Below are 18,322 nucleotides of genomic sequence, written 5' to 3' on the forward strand. Positions count from 1 at the left end.
TTACTTGTAGTTCCCACGAAAGCCCATTTGGCATGATCACAAACACACAAACTTCCACAGAGCAGCTCATTGGCCAATATAACAGGGCTGAAACATTGCTTGCCATTTGAGAACATTGTCTTGGCATGGATGGGCCAAATGGCCTCTTTCAGCACTGCTGGCATTCTACGCTTGTTTGCACGTGCCCAGTTCAAAGACTGACTCCTGGCTCCCCACCCTGAGGCTCTGCCAGGACTCACTCCTATGCCAGCTTTTTAAGGCAGTGTCTGCCACTCTCGGGGGTAGAACAATGTAGCAGTGACCAGTCTTCCTCAGCCAGTGACTGCAACAGAATCCCTGCTATTGGCTTTAATCTAAATCTCACACCAGCTGTCAGCCAATCAAGCTAACTTTATCAAACCCTAAATGGGTTTACCCTGAAAAGTAAGCATTTTTAACAGGAGTCCACACTATGAGTAATCCAACTTAAAACCTTTAATAAAGTAACTTCAGAAAACGATACTGAAACAGTTATCAGTTTCCTTGTTACAAGCTGGCCAAGTTTCCAAATCAGGTACATTTTATCATGAGGAAAATGTTCTAAATCCGTCCACTCTGGTGCCTGTGTAACTTCTTCAAGAACTTTCAAAACCTTTTTTAAAGTTTGAAGCAGTTTTCCGAATGTCACAACAAACTTGGGCTAATGTATGATCAGAGGTGATATGGATTCTCAAGTCTTGAATTAGCATTAAAGATTACAGAAACTTTGTTTTAGTCTGTGTCTCACTAATATTTTAAATTCCATGAGGTTTTCTGTTGGTTCAGCTGTTTCTACCTGCTGGTACTTCCTGCTGATATTTCTGTTTTCTTTTCTAATCTAGAGTTATGATTGCGTAATCTAGTAACCAATTTTTCTTATTCATACATGAGATGTGAGTGTCTCTGTCTAGGCTAACATCCATTGCCCTTCTCTGATTGCCCTGGAGAAGGCAGTAGTGAGCTGCCTTCTGGAAACACTGCAGTCCTTGGGGTTTTGGGGAGCTATGCAGCACTCTGGAAGAGGCAGTTTCAGGATTTTGACTTTCGGTGATGGTCATCAGGCCTCACTGGAAATCAAGCCTTGCTGGTCCTGAGCAGTAACAAAAGTTACAGATTTTAAAAGGTGTCAGACTATCACACTCCTGCAAAGCAAGATGAGCGCTTTATAACATTGAAGGTACTACATGAATGCAAGTTGTTGTTGTTACATAGACCAGCATAAATCAGTCTAAAGCGATTGGCTTTGAGAGGTAAGAAATTCCCTTTGAGTCTGTCAGCAATCAGAGCATTTAAAAGAGGAAGACAGTTTGTGATCTATTTGGGGAAATTTGCTTTAATCAGCACAGTTTAGTTTTAATGGTTGGCCTCATTCTCCTGTTTCTTCCCAATTCCAGTTCACTACAGAATGCTTTGTGTGCGATTAACTGTCCCAAGTACTGCTTTCTCTGATCGCTAGTCATACAGAGACATAGATGTATAAGTTTCCATTAACTGTTTGTGTTCTTATCACAATCCTTCACCATGGGCTGTTTAACCCAAAATAAAAAAAGCACTGAAAGAACTGCAGATGCTGGAAATCAGAAACAAAAATAGCTGGAAAAACTCAGCAGGTCTGCATCTGTCAGAATTGCTCCGAGGAAGGGTCATTGGGCCTGAAACATTAACTCGGATTTCTCTTCACGGTTGATGCTAGACCTGTTGAGATTTTCCAGCAATTGCTGTTAAACTAGATTTTAGTTTTGCTTTAACAAAAGAGTGGGATTCAGTTCAATTTTAGATTCAGGCTGTGAGGAAGCACCGGTTGTGTTTCTGTGTCTCACTATTCTATTTGAGGGCAAACGTTGTGAATGAAACCAGGTTTCACAAACTCTGGCATTCCCCAGGAGCACAGTGCGAGAGTCTTAACACCATGCCCTGAATCCTCTGTTCAAGGAGCTCTCAGCCTCCATAACCTTACTTGGCACCAGGACTGGCCTCCTGGAACATGAACTGGCCCTTGGCACCACAGCACCCCAACTCAAAACTTCTCATCCTTGTTAGTTGTGACTGGAGGTGCCATAAAAATGGAAGATGGGATTGTTTGAAGATATTTGCTGAGTTGTGAATGTTAGGGAGGACCCAACTGGCAGAATGCAAAAAATAATCTTCCACTGACTAACTTGGCTTAAGGTAGTAGAACCCAGGATCCAGGGGTCACTGTTCCCAGGCCCAGGTGGGTGACCTCGGCAGATCTCTGGGCTGAATCGCAGCCAACCAGTCATAACCTGGGTGAAGGTGATAGTCCAGCTGGGCTGGATGTGGAGCCTGGAGGGTGGGTGGGAAGAAATACCAGCTCTTTGTCACTGCTCAGTGATCAGTAGGAACCCACACACCAGCCAGAAGAGAGGAGGAATGTTGCTCATGGTGACTGTGCTTCAAGTGCATGGGTTTGAGCCATGATTGAACACGCCAACTGTTCACCCACAGATCTTTGGTGACATGGGTCAAGAATGTCCAGTTATGCCAACTCACCACTCTCTCTGAGTCACTGGTGAATATGATAAAGGCTCCTGCCAGCACCATGGTAGCCTAGCACAGAGGATAACCTCTGCCTGATCGAACTAGAACAGCCTCTTGTAGTTCAGAGATAATGAGAACTGCAGATGCTGGAGAATCCAAGATAACAAAGTGTGGAGCTGGATGAACACAGCAGGCCAAGCAGCATCTTAGGAGCATAAAAGCTGACGTTTTGGGCCTAGAACAAGTTTGTTGCCTGTGACAGTGATACAATAGACGTTGTTAGAAAGACATTGTCTGGATGCTTGACGTCACTCTGCAATCCAAAGTGGTTCTGCCCACAAGGCTATATGATATCATCACAGGGGGAGGTACTAATGGCAGTCCTCAGTATTAACCCTATCAGATCCTCCGTATAACAGATACCCTACAAGGCACAGAGATGAACCTGAGTACAAGATTTGCATCCTTGTCTGCCATTGCTCTGTCTAGGCATTACAGTGTCGGGAATCAAAGGGTTAAGCAGACTGACAGAGCCTCTCAGCCCACTTTGAGCAATGGCTAGAAGGCTCCTTCCAGTCATTACAGCCAAAATCACACCACAAGGAGTGTAAATGGTGTGGGTTCTTCATAGGTCCCCAACCCCTGACCATTTGACGGCTGGGAAAACAAGCCCTGATAGCAGGGAGACACTTTTCAACTTGGGGTGGGTCATAGTAATGAGCCCATTGTCATTGTTTTTACAGGGAGTTCTGCCACAAGGTTTGTAGAACTGCTTTGAGAAAAGACCTTAATGTATACTCCTCCCATTGAGCCAGGAATGTAATCATAATCAGTCTAAAGTATTTCAGATGCTGGAGATTGGAAATAAAATGGTGAAGGTTCCAATTTGTTTGCGATCAGAACCTTGTTATAAACACAGAGAAACCTGGATGTTCCCATGTACCATGCCACAGGAAGGGGCTAGTGAGAGCTAAGGCATCAGAGATCAAAGCTCACGCATTCACACAAAATCCAGCTGATGATTCTCCGTGCAGTACCGAGGGAGTGCTGCACTATCAGAAGTGCTGATGCTATGGATGCAACACCAAACCATGGCTGGGTCCATCTCTTAGCTGATCATGCAACGCTATTTTGAAGAAGAGCAAGACAATACGATTGAGCCGCTAATGCTTCAGCCACATTCTCCTTCCATCAGCATCATTAAAGCAGATTCATGGTCCCATACCTTGTTGCTATTGTTGGATCTTGCTGTGCAGCATCTGTCTACTGCACCTGCAGCTTTACAAAAGCAGTAAAACTTCAAAAGCTGTGAAGTACTTCAGGACATTCTGAGCTAGTGAGAGATGCTATAAAAATGCAGTTTCCTTTTTTAAAAATATCTTTCATCGGATGTTGATTAGACCAGCATTTACTTCCTAGTTGCCCAGAGGGCAGTTAAGAATCAACCCCATTGTTGTGGGTCTGGAGTCACATGTAGGCCAGACCAGGTAAGGATGGCAGATTTTCTTCCCTAATAATCAATAATGGTTTTGTGGTCAGTTACTGAGGCCAGCTTTTATCAAAATTGAATTCACATTTCACCAGCTGCTATAGAAGAGTCATATTTTCAGACTCGAAACATTAACTCTGTTTCTCTCCCCATGGGTACTGCCAGTCCTGCTGAGTTTCTCCAGCACCTCCTGACTTTATTAGGGATTTGAACCCTTGCCCCCATGACTTTCTCCTGGGCCCCCAGATTGTTAACCTTGTGACATTACCAGGATGCTACCATCTCCTCTCAAAACAGCAGAAAAGAGAAGATTAAAGGGGAAATACAAACGGGAACAAAATACTATCTTCAGACTAAAATATTGCACCAACGAGACTGAGGAAGCTGATTTTTGACCTGTTGCAATGCACCCTGGAGAGGTATATGCAGTTGTATGAAGAATATTTGCATTATAAAATCCTGGGATCCGTTGGCAATTGGTGCAGTCAAAATTCTGCCAAGCAGACAGTGCCAATCCTGTGTATCAGCCCCCAACCAGCACCAGGGTTTGAGTAGCTCTAGGATGAAAGCAATTAATGGCTGCAACTTAAGGAAGTCTTGAGGAGTTGCAGCTAAGTCTGGGCCTTCTCTGGGCCAAACTTCTTGCAGAAAACTCAAACACTGCTTCCTGTCAAATGTGTGCAAACCACTCTAAGCTGTCTGACTTCCACCCCTGCAGTATTTCAGTAAAAGCACGTCACTCTGCTTCAACATAGAAAACTCCGTTGCCTGTCTATAACCTCCCAACCACCAAGTCCCCTCTTTTCTCTGCATCTTCCCATTCCTACTCAGTCTCCTTCCATGCACCAGTCCTCAAGTAAAGGAAACAGTTTGCATTTGTTTAGCAACTTGCATGACATACAAAGCATTTTTGCAACCACTGAATCTGAAGTAATTGTTGTAATGTAGGAAATTCAGCAACCAATTTGTGCACTGCAAGATCCCAGCACCATCCACGAGATTATGACCCATTAGTTTGCTTTAGTTAAAACTATGCAGAGGCTAAAAATCTGAACTAAATACAGAGTGCTGGAAACATTCAGCAGATCTGACACCAGCTGTGGAGGAAGATACAGAGTTAACATTGGGATTTCAGTCTGACTCTCTTTCAGTTCTGAACATGCACCTTCCACCATCAGGAAGGTTAGAGACAGCAGGGACACAGAAACACCATCAGCGCCTAGGCTCACACAGTTAGTATGGTGTATAAGGAGACAATGCAGCCCAGAGTGTCTGCACTAGTTGACCAAATGAACACTGATTCTGCACCACTATCCTGTCTTATCCCCATGACCCTGCAATTTGTCTCTATTTTGAAAAATCATCCAGTGCCCTCCTTAATATTTCAGTAGTTCCTGCCTCATACAGCACAGGAACAGACCCTTCGATCCAACCAGTCCATGCCAACCATGTTCCCAAAATACACTAGTCCCACCTACTTGCGTTTGGCCTGTATCCTTCCAAACCTTTCCTCTTTGTAAACTTAGCCAAATGTCTTTTAAACGTTGTAACTGTACTTGCAGTCATCACTTCCTCTGGCAGTTCTCTCCACAGACAAATCACACTCTGTACGAAAAAGATGTCCTTCATATTCTTTTCAAATCTTTCTCCTCACCCTAAAAATATGCCCCCTAGTTTTGAACTCCCCAACCCTGTGCAGAAGTTTGTGTGTGAGTAATTTAACATTTATTGTCCATTCTCAATCACTCTTTAGAAGGCAATGGCGAGTTGCCTTCTGAAACTGCTGCAGTCCATGTGGAGTTGGCACTCTAGACTAGGCACCCACCGTGTTTTTAGGGAGAGAAGTCTAGGATTTTAACCGATTGACAGTGAGAGGACAGTGATATGTTTAAGTCAGATTGGCACATGGTTTGTGGGGGAACCTTTGGAGATAGTGATGTTCAAATGTTAGCTGGTGCCCCTTATTCTTCTAGGTGGCAGAGATGCCATTTTGGACTGGGTCATCAGAGTTTGGCTGGAATCTTGGCAAAGTGTTGGGTGCCAGGGGAGCTGGGAAGTGGTGCCAACACAATAAACTTTTAGCACTCCTTAAAACATCAGCTGTGTTGGGATAAGGAAGGTGAAGGGGCAATCTCTCTCAATCACAGATAAACACGCTCTCTGTCATTCATGCACACTCTGGCCCTCAAGCATTCTCACTCCGACACACCCATGAGTATAAACTCTCACATGTCCAATGGTAGATCCACAAACAGGAATCTTGACCTGGATTGCCCCCAGATTCCTGATCACTGCTCCGTCCACTTGGAAATCATCTCCAAGAGGGGCAGACAAATCAGGTCATTTAAATCTATGCTGACGTATTTTTCAATGAAACACTAAGCTGACTCTCATTTGCCCTACTTATTTCCATCCATAACTTTCAGGCAATGGAATTAAATATCACTGAACATGACAGGTCACCAGTGTGAATATTAGCCACTTTTCCCCAATTTCTATCACTTAGTGTTTTTTTTGGAACTGAAGAGAGGAGTTATTTTATTTACATTTATAACTAGGTCTATGATAACTGGGCTAGAAACACTGCTTGGTAATAAGTTCTCTCCTGGAGTGATAAACATCAAATAAAAATAACCCAGTGGTGATTTCAGAATTATTCAGTTTTAGAATTAATCATGAAGGCTGTTCACTGAATTATCGTGGTGCAGGAGGCCATTCAGCCTATTGTGCCTGCACTGGGTTTTCAAAAGTGCATTACGTAGACCCCATCTCCTGCATTGTCCATTTAATTATCCAATGCCCTCTTGAATGCCTCACCTCCACAACATTTCCAGGCAGAGGAAACCATACCCCAGCTACTCACTGCATGTAAAAGTAAAAACCCTTTCCAGTTCCAGTTCAGCAAGTCTTGTCTCAGAGGATATGTAATAGCCATTAGCCCAGCTTGTGGGGTGGGTGTTATGGGCTCTGAAGCTGCATATCTCAGACTGCATCTTGACAGCAGTGAGATCTTGCTGAAAGTACTGATTGTTTTCTGTTGGTGACTGTAGCTCAATCATCTTGGGTCTTCAGGCTTTCAACAATAAGCCTTCCACACGGCCCACCCCCCACCACTGTTCACTCTGGCGTCACACAAAGTCTGAGGCATTAAAATGAGGTCACACTGAATAAAGGTTTGGGAGGCAGCACATTGCTTCAGCACAATGTTCTAAATTGCCCTGTGACCAGCGAGTCACATCATTAAATTCAGGACAGCTAGGCATGGATAAGGAAAGGAAGTTGTGCCCAGATTTCCAGCATTACCTATGCAAAAATCCATTCTCTCAGTTGCCAGCCAGTGTTCCTTCCAACATTCTGCCTGAATTAATTGAGCTGTGCATTCCAGTAATATTCCAAACCAGCGACATTCAAACAAAACCTTTTTTTTCTAATCACTTTGCGATGTATAAGCTTGCATAGTTATTCAGTGCTTTCCCACTCCCTACTGAAGTTGATCTGTATCGTAACTATGAAGAAGCCAATTCTAATTTATGTCTCTCCCATTCCCTCCAAAAACAACAGCAGCAGCAACTGTTATGAACAACATCACGTTGTCCTCCTCAGTTCAATTTCCTGGAATTCCACAGCTAACATTCCCAATGGGAGCACCAGCCCAAGGAGGGCTGCTTCAGTTCATGGGAAAGATGCTGAACCATCAACTCATTGAGGAACCAGCAATAAATACAGCCTTTCAGGGATTTGCCAAATCCTGGGAATAATTTGGAGGGGTGGGGAGTAGGTGAAGCTTGGTGTTGTCAGCCGCAAACAGGCTAAAAGGTGCTGTGTCTTTTTTGGATTCTGTTGCTTTTCAGTTGCATGCCAGTGGAATCAGGAGATAAAGAATTTATGCAGGACCAGGAAAAGAAGCAGATAATAAAACTCCAGACTCTCAGGATTGGGTTTGCATTGTACAATCTCCAGAATTTCGGATGTGAGAATTTATCTTAACAGACATCTCAGATGTACAGAAAACAGGAAGGTAACACTCAGACAAAACAAACTTGGGGTAAAGCCTAACGTAGGAGCAAATTACTGCAGATGCCAGAATATGTACTGAAAACAAAAATATCAGTGAGTCAGGCAGCATTCATGGAGAGAGAGCAAATTAACATTTTGAGTCTAGATGACTCTGCTTCAGCTCTGAAGAAGGTTAATCTAGACTCACAATATTGGTTTGCTGTCTCTCCATGGATGCTGCCTAACCCACTGTGATGTCCAGCATTTTTTGTTCTCAGTTGGGGTAAAGCCTTATAAAAAGGATTAAATCCACACATTAGAAGTTATGGCAGAACTGGCAGAGATACTAGTACATACTGATATCTTTAATTAACATGTTCAGATGCCTGATGACAAACATTACAGCAGGTTGGACTTGAACCCAAGGCTTTTTGGCTCAGAGGTAGGGACATGATCTCTGTCACCCCCCCACACCCTCAAGTATATACATGTAAAGCAAGTCATTGGAAGAATGAACAGTGTAGGAGAACTGGCAGACAGTTGAGGTGAGCTGCTATACTTAAAAAAAAAGGAGGCTGTACAAGTCCAGGGAATATAGATCATCATCCCTTAAATTGGTGGTAGGAAATCTAAGACAGAGATTTTACTCAAATATGCAACATTTTAAAAATTGGAAATTAAATATACCAAAATAGCACAGATTTCAAAACTGCACATTGTACTTAGCCAACTTCATTGAATTGTTTGAAGCAGCAGAAAATGTAAACAAGGAATATGGAATTAATTTGGATTTTTAAAGATTGAAAATCCCTGAGATAAGATATCACATGTGGGGAGGAGAGAGAGAGAGAAAACAGTGTGTAAAGGTAATAGAGTTGGTCTAGTAACCCAAACATCCAGGCTAATGCTCTAGAGATGGGTGCAAATCTTTCCATGGCAGCTGGTAGAATTTAAATTTAAGTAATTGATAAATCAGGGATTTAAAGCTAATCTCAGTGATGGTAAAGATTAAACATTAAACTGTTTTGTATTTCTGTATAAACCCCATCAGGTTTCCTTTCCTATGTGCCATCCTTATCTACTCTGACCTACATATAATTCTAGACCCACACCAGTACGGTTGACCTTAACTGCCCCGTAAAATGGCTGAGCAAATCACACTGTTCAAAGGCAGCTAAGAGGGGGAGCAAATGTGAGCCTTGTCCATATCCTATTAACAAATAAAACAAAAACTCACTGATTGGTCCAAACAGGTTGAGTCAAAGAAATGGCAGCTTGACATTAGTCGATTTATGAAATGGCGAACAAGTTAATAACATCAAATTTGTAGGAATTGGGAATTGTTGCTGGTTATAAATACAGCTGAGACTATCAGTGTCTACCATCTACATAAATGACTTGGATTCAAGAATCGGAAATATGTTTTTTAAATTGGCAAATAACACCAACTGAGGCAAGAAGGAAATACACAAATCAAAAGTTAGAACACAAGATAAAGTTAAAAAGCTCGCAGGAAAGGCATGTAATTGACAGTGAAACTTCAATACAGTTAACTGCAAGAAAGCGTAAAGCAGCCACACATTCTCTCGATAATAAGATACAAATGGGGTTGAGGAACAAAGGGATGTAGAGCTATGCAATCACCGAGTTTCTAAAGCAGACACACATTAAGTATTCAGGTTTGTTTCTGGAGAGGTGAAAGCTGGGTTCCATTTGGTTAGACAGTGCATGGGGTACTGCGCCCAGTTTTATTACATAAAAGAAAAGGAGAGAAATGCAGTTCTCTTTGTCCTTAAACTTCTTTTGCTTTTGGAATTAGTGGGAGGTAATGGGAGGATTCCCATTAAGCTCTATGATAGGCACTCCTTCCACAGCGAAGATGTTCTGGGATTTAAAACCAGACCTAGGGATATTACCACTGCATCACAAAACTTCCTGAAGCTCAGGTGAAGGTGAAAAATGATCAGCAATCCAGAGCAGGGAAGGCATTACAGGCTAGAGTTCTTTTCTCTACTAGATGCTTGTTGGGGAAATGGTGGGGAAGACCTTTCTACTTATGGGTGATGAGGGAAGCAGTAGGAGTCCCAAGTTACCCACAATAAGACAGTTACTAATAAATCCAACTCGGATTTCAGGAGAATCTTCTTCACCCCGGGAATGGTGAGAATATGGAATCTGCTACTGCAAGGGTTGTTAAAGCAAACAGCATATATACATTTTAAGAGGAAGCTGGATGAGCAAATGAGAGAAAGGAACGTCCTCTGCTCCTGACTACCATAGTGAGATATGATGAAAAGACTTGCATTGATTTGGCACCTTTTGCAACTTCTGGCCACCGCAATGCCCTCTATAACCAATGAAGTACCTTTTTTGCAATATACGCACAGCTTCAATGCCGGCAATGTGTACACTACAGCTTTCACCAACAGCTCGATAATGGCCCTAGCCTGTTTGCATAGGTTGAGGGTTAAGTAGTGGCCATCAAGAACTTCCTGCACTTCCTCAAAAACCATGCCAAGGGACCATTTACAGCCAGCAAACTGTTCACATTAACATGGAATTAAAATAAGACAATAAGAATATAGGACATAGGAATTAGGTACAGGAATAGGCAATTCGGCCCTTTCGAATCTGCTCTGCTATTTAACTTGAATATGGCTGATCTTATCCTGGTCTCAAGTCCACCTTCTTGCCCGCTTCCCCGTTGCCCTCTATCCTGCTTTTCATCAGAAACATATTTTTTTTTCTTGAATCTGATGATTGATTCTGCCTCTGGGGCAGTGAGTTCCATACATTCACAATCCTTTCAGAAGTAGTTTCTCCTCACCTCAGTTTTGAATCCACCATCTCTCACTCTATATCCATGATCTCTCATTCTAGACTCTCCCCTATAGATTGTGCTGGTGAAACTCGGCAGGTCTGACAGCGGAGGAAGAGTTACTGTTTTGAAAGCGGTATGGCTCTTTGTGGGAAATGAAGCAGTTCTGGGCTGTCACAGTGGACTGAACAATGAAGCCTGTTTCTCTCTTCACAGAAGCTGCCAGACCTGTTGAATCTCTCCTCGCACTTTGTTTTCAACTCAGATTTCCAGTGCTGGGGCAGGATCTGGCATCTAACTCAGGTTGATGTCTCCTCTGAAAGACACCGCTTCAGGCAGTGTAGTTCTTCCACAGTACTGACGTCTGGAGTGGGACATGAACGCAAAACCCTCTTGATGACAGTCCAAACTGCTATGCACCAAGTTATCCCTGAGAAAATGCTGCCTTGTCCAGAGCTGCATCCAACATAATATGTGGAAAGTGGGTAGTTTTTGACGGAAACGCACAGATGGTGTAAATCAGACAATACAAGCATCATTTATCACAAAACAAACTCAGTGTAAACCGATTTTAGACCATTTCCCTTTCAAGAATCAATTTTGCATTTTTACTACAGTAACAAGCACAGTATTAACAACTGACTTTTTCAATCTTTGTTTCTCCCCCCCCCCTCAAAAATACACAAAGAAAAGATTAAATCATCATCTCCCATTTACTGAAATTTTTCAAGAAGTGATTCTCCAAACCCTCAAGAAGGTGCCAGTTTCTCTCGGCAAAAGCTGTTGTAAAGTTCAGGTGCAGCAGCCTCACATCTGTCTCTTCCTCCCCTTGCTCAACATGTCAACTCAAGGGAGGGAGAGGTGGGTGGTCAATGACCATCAGTCAACAAATGCCCAGGGGCAAGTTCTCCTCTCGCCACCCACACTTTGTCCCTTGGTCAATTTCTTCCCTTCCAAATGACACTTCTGGAGATGGAGAACCATTGGGTGTCACATTGTTGGAACAGACATCAAAACAAGAATCTGAGCTGTGAGCCTGATAGCCAAGGAGCCAGACATTGAGCAAACTGGAAGCTTCATACAATTCCATTCCCATGTCAAAAAATTGTCTTTAGTTTGCACGTTTAACTTCCTCTGAGATCACATTCTCTATGCGTTTTCCAGACGCTTTCAGCTGTCATAGCACACAGGGATTGCTCTTTTTCAGTTCCACATACACAATCTGATATAAACATTAGTTCCAGTTTTCCAAAATGAAACATAAAATATTGTTGGAAACACAAGAGTCATTGGGCGCTTGTAACTAACTGACACGTTTACAAAACTCTGCAAATGTAACCTGTATCAGATTAACACACACACAGTCGTCCTGTTAATACCCCCCATATCCTAAGGAAACATACTTTCTTTCTCTATTATACATCAGACATATATTTACATACTGTAAAAGCCAACACATTGTTTTTTTTTCTCTTTAATACATTTTGTTTGTGCTAATGGCTGTAATGTCAACTCAGGCAGATGTAACTGCTATTGGAACAGCGATGATTCATAAAGCATTCTTTCTCCACTCTATTTCAAAATGCAAAAATAAACTGTGCACATAGTCTGTATACTTATCGATACTTTATATTTTGTTTTCCTTCCTGCATGAGAAATAAAAGTAATTTGCAAAAAGACAAGTTATATTTGCACAAAAAAAGACTTGCTGCACCCCCAGTACCCCACTTCCGTTTGAAATCACATATATTAAATCACTTCATTTAAATTCTTGCCAAAAAAATCCATAAAAGTTTGACTTAATAATTAAAAAAAACGAAATCTGTTTTCATGGCCCTGCTTGGTTTGCATATAAAACACCCCTGATAACTGAGTCTTCCCATGCTCTAGAAATACCGTAAGGACTTGTTCAGATTTGGCACAGATGGAAGTCAACTTTTAAATGTAGTAGTAAGATTTCTGTAAAGATACCCAAAATAGACACTCAAAGGGTTATTATTTTGGGGAGCCATGGTGTCAACAAATAAAATTAGTGCGGTTCACTAGTGTGATATCCTTTCCATTTTACTGCAACCCTCTCTAACACATACAAATTTTGCATGTGCAAATCTTGTGTTATTTCCTTAACAATAATAACATGCTCTACATAATATCAATAGTTCAGTCGTTGTCGATGTGTTTAGTATATTTCTAGGTTCAGCATCCAATTTATTTACAAATACCATTAGAGTTTTATCACCGTTAGACTAATTCAGCCTTTAGCACCTATTTCTGCTGGAAACTCCTTCTGATATTGGATTTCTTTTTGAAAAGTCATTTTTAAAATAAAAATCACTTTTTATCCTTAACCTCTGCTCATGCTGATCTTAATTAAAAGCACCAATATTTCTGTAAACTTTAGGAGGAATAAGTCCAGAAATCTTTCATAAACATGAGCTGGTTTGAATTGGTTGTGGTACAGAATGGTTGGTGGGCTGAATGACCTAACCATGAGACATAAGGCAGAGTTAATAACTCCAAGGCCAGCTCTGTATGCACACTCCAAAAGGATCTGTTGCATCTCAACCTACACGTATTCCCGGTGCAAATGCATATTTCCACTGCAAAAGCAAAAGTGAATGGGGAAAACCAAAGTACTGTCCCAGAAATCAAATTCAACTGAAGTGGGATGGCACCAGGAAAACCTATCCACCACCTCCCAAACAATCCCAAACGTGAACAGATGAGTTTGCTGGTCCTGTTGTCAATTTTATTTTCCGCTGCTTCTTGAAGGAACATTACAAATCCCTTCCAGTGAAAATGTAAGTACAGATTTTATATCACATTCCTAGGCCCAAACGTTCACAGTATAACTAAAAAAAAACTCACCTGATAATTACATTTTCAGATGCTGGCTCTTGTTTAAGCTAAAAAAAATTTTCCTAATTTAACTTTTCATCATCTGAGTGGGTTGACAGCTGTTTAATGGAGGCAGCTCCTGGTCACTAACATCTCCTATTTGCTAAAGCCAAGGGAAATCCAACTGCTTAGAAGAAGAGTGGCAGAAGTTTGCCAATGGCATTGTGCTTTATGCAAACAAGGACTAGGGCAATATTGGATTCTGCATCTTGTTTTTGTTTAAGCAAAATAAAAAAAACCTCAAAATAACGCAACAAACTGAGTCAGCACCAAGATTGTATGGCACAATGCTTATTGAAAATGGCACGCAATTTTGAAGAGTCAAAGAATCTATCACTAACTGTTGGTTTATTTCATTAGCAGAGCTGGTTGGACCAAAAATCAAATCTGAACAAGTCCTGTTAGTGGGGCTGTATATCTGGAGCAAGGGTACATAGCAGCAATGAAAAAAAAAGAGAAGGATTTTTGGAGCAAGTCTTAATACACACTTCAGAATATAATTTAATTTGCAGAGGAACAATGCTGTATCACCTGGTGTTGTTCAGTTGTAGGCACGTGTTGTGTCCATTGTCAAATACATGAACACGCACACTTTGTATGGACTTTCTGCTTCACAGAATTAACAGAAGAACACTAACACCATCTCCCATGCTACTGGAGCTGTTGGAGATCACAGCACAGGCTGGAGTATGGACAGCTGACTGATCACCACTGACTGCTGCTACATAATTGTCAAAACTCAGATTTCTTTTTTTGCTAAAGTATAATTTATGCCCTTTGCTCATGTTAGACTTTTTTTTGGAGGAGAAGTACCTTGTCAGCAGTGGGGCATCTTGAAACACACACCCATCTTTCATTTTGCGTTTAATGTGTAAATAACTCTCCCAAACCAGCTAAGATTTATGGCTCTCCAATTTCAAAACAGATTGTACAAATGTGAAATAAAGACAGAAAGGACTAGTCTGGTAGCATCTGTGGGGAGAGAAACAGACTTGGAGTCTGAAAGAGAATCACACCGGACTCAGAACTTTAAAACTCTGTCCCTGTCTCTCTCTCTCTCTCTGTCTCCTCCCACAGATACTGCTAGACCTGCTAAGTTTCTCCAGCAATTCCTGTTTGTCTCTTGGTATTTTTTTTTTCACAGGTTGGCCATCCCTAACCGCCCTTGGACTGAGTGGCTTGTCCTTAATTTGCTCTCTGGAATTATATTAAAATATAACTCATACGCTGATTTGTTTTATAAAAACCAATCTGAATCCATACAATTTCTAAGAACAAAACAAATCACATGGATGAATATTACTTTGCCATATTCTGATTCAATCATGGAAACCCTAAAATCAGCTGCTTTCTGTGCCAAAGGGGTCTGACAATTACATGTGTTTTTTAAAAAAAATAGTATATTTACATCTAATTTCTGGGGCATTTTGCTTTCCCTGTGTTTTGTTATCGCTCAGCTCCTTACTCTTCTCTCACCCACCTCCCTGAATTTCCAATTTGAACTTGTAAGTTTTTAAAAAATACAACGGGGCGACTCTGCAAATGCAAAGTGAAATGTGGCGGATGTCAATTACATTGGTGGTCAGTCAGCCTTCCAGGGGGAGAGAAGGGGGAAAGGAAGAGATAGATGGGGAGGGAACAAACTCTAAACACATTTAAACCCAGAAGAGAATACTGTGAAATACTGAGAGGAGCACATATACTAATATCTGAAAGAAACACTGAGGTAGATTGTCCCAGAGAATTACATCGCACCACATCCTTCTCCCCATTTTCTCATCAGCAACAATACATTTTCAAACCCTAAACCCTTTTTTTTGTTTTTGTTTTGTGTAGACTGTAAATTGGGATTCTGTACAGTGATCTCTATAACATTAATAAAAATAAATAAAATATTAATTTTTTGAATATAAGAAAATCTTCAGAATTACAAAAGTGTGTGAATTTTCTCTCCGGTATTGTAGTGTGAGACAGCCACTAGGTGTATATTAGAGTGAGGGGCTGTCTTGGTTTCTACTAGATAATTCTTATGCTACACAGAGATATAGGCACCTTAAGAGCGAACAACTTCACACTATTTACAAAGCAAATTCTGTTAATAAGCTCATTATTCTCCCCGACTCACTATTAACCGTAGACTTAACTCCCACCCCCAACTCAAAGGCAGCACAATTATACACTTGAAATGCATCCTGCCCTACCTCGACCTTTCTGGCTTTGAGTCACTTGTCCCTATCCTTTCCTCTACTTCATGCTCCCCTCTGGGATTCAGGTTTCAAATCTTGACAACAATGGGTAAGGGAAAAGCCACACCTCTACTCAACAGATGTTGCTCAGTTGATGTAACACATGCAGAAATCAACCACCCTCCTCCCTTCAGCTTTCTGGGGGCATGTGGTTGTGATGATTGATTTCCACCCTATTGGCATAACATCAACCCCAGCCCCACACCCAAACCAACCCCATAACAACATTCCTCCTCCTGAATTCTTCAACGGGCAGCACATGTGGCAACAACTTCCTTATTTGGACCAATGCAGCTCAAGCCAAGGGCACATCACCATCAGCACAAGAATCATAGAATCCCTGTAGTGCAGACAGGGTCCACTGAATCTGCACTGACCCTATGAACAGAATCCCACCGACACTCCCCTATAACCCCACATTTAACATGACTAATCTACCTAGTTTGCACATCTTTGGACAGTGGGAGGGAACTGTGGGATTTGTCAAAAGACAACCAGGGATGTGAATTAGATGTCAGACTCAGTCAGTAAATCCAACATTCACTGACATATTAGTATTCAGTGTCCTTTGTAGAGTTCCAGTATTGTTTTTGCCTCTGGTCCCCAACACCCTCCATCTGGGCTTCCCAGCTGATCCCTCATGAACGAAATGGAACTGATGAGCTAGCTGGGTCACTGTTATCATGGGTTAGGGCTAGAGAGAAAGGACATGGCAAGTCCTTCCAAACAAACTGCAGAAATGTGAAAAAATGAGAACGAGCCACAATAAGCAGTAAAACTCTTTTTGCAACAAGCTGCAATTTGACTGCTTGTCCTGCAATGTTTACAGTTCCACGTTATTTGCCCTAGCTGCATTTGGAACCTGCTTCACACTCTCCTAATGCCATAGCTCTGCAGTTCCCACTTTATACACATTGTCTGTAATTTTATTCCATTTCACATATATCTGGCTAGGTCAGTATGCCTTGTCCATTTCCACCAGCCCTTGAGAAGGTGATGGTCACCTTGAAATGCTACAGTCCATAAGGGGTATCTACACCTATGGCCGTGTTAGGAAGGCAGATGGAGGCAAGATATTATTATGGATGTGACCAATAATTTTGTTCAATTGAGAGTACATTTCAGTAAGTAAACCCTGCCAGATTATCGATTAGGGAGCCAGGTCAGGCAGCAGTGTGCAGAATTTGATTTGCTGGTATCAGGTCTACCGCTGTAAGACAAATAAGGCAGCCTCTAAGCACAATGATCACGTCACACGTCCTGCGCTCATTCCTTCCAGCAGTGGGTGTGGGATGGAATCTGGCTACAGCCATGGAAAATAAGAATTAGAATTTCTGCTTGGATGTTTACTGGAGGCTATGGAGCGTGGAGACCTGAACAACACAAACTATTTTTGTTTTATATTAAATAGTTCCTGATGGAAACAACAGAGTGACAGGTGACTGTCATATTTTTCACTTAAGGATGGGATATTCCAATACAGACCGATGTTACTGAAGCTTAAAATTTACAGAAACTCCATAGTGAATTAAACCCCACTTCAATCTACAGAATCTTGGGCGGGGCGGGGGGGGGGTGGTGGTTGGGGAAATATAGCCTTCTGCTTGTCAAAAAGACAAGTTTAAACCTGATCATGTACAGAAAACAAACATCTGAATGATTGAAGCAGGCAAATAGCTTGGGTTGGAATCATTTGGTCAGATTTTTCTACCACTATGTGAGCCAGTCAATCTGGAGCAATGAGGGACATTGCAACACAGAATGAGGCCATTCAGCCCAGACTCTATGCACGGTGTGCACTGCCCTTTTCCCTAATCCCTGTTTTTGGCCAGGCAACAGCTTCCATCGCACAATTCCAAAGGAATTATAAAGGTTTGTGGAGACAGGCAAGCTCTGTGTTGAGCAGCAGCAGGATAGTAATCGACTAAAATGGAGGGAGGCATTGCTGTAACACAGTCACGGCACAAGCTATCAAAGGAGCTTGGGTATTAGGTAAAGCAGAAATACTGATACAAGAAGCATATGGCACTTCATCAGTCTTATTTACATTAAAGGTTTTCACCCTGTCTTCTGCTCCACCCTGTTTTGCCTTCACAGTTGGTTCCTACATCTTTGTATCAAATGCATAGATGGGCTATTGTAGGTTTTCTGAGCCTCAGCTAGTCATCTATGTGTTTGTATTTCTAGCAAACACATCATTCCCTCCAGTCCAACTCTACTAGGCTAAACTCACAAGGGAACAAACATAGCAAACAGAAAGTACCCTTCTGCCCGCTGAGTCTGTGATGACCCCCTGTAGAGCAGACCAGTCAGGTCCTTTACTCTGATCTATCCCTAGAGCCTCACTATTTATTTTAA

Source organism: Stegostoma tigrinum, chromosome 30 (genome assembly GCF_030684315.1).
Source record: "Stegostoma tigrinum isolate sSteTig4 chromosome 30, sSteTig4.hap1, whole genome shotgun sequence".
NCBI lineage: Eukaryota > Metazoa > Chordata > Chondrichthyes > Orectolobiformes > Stegostomatidae > Stegostoma > Stegostoma tigrinum.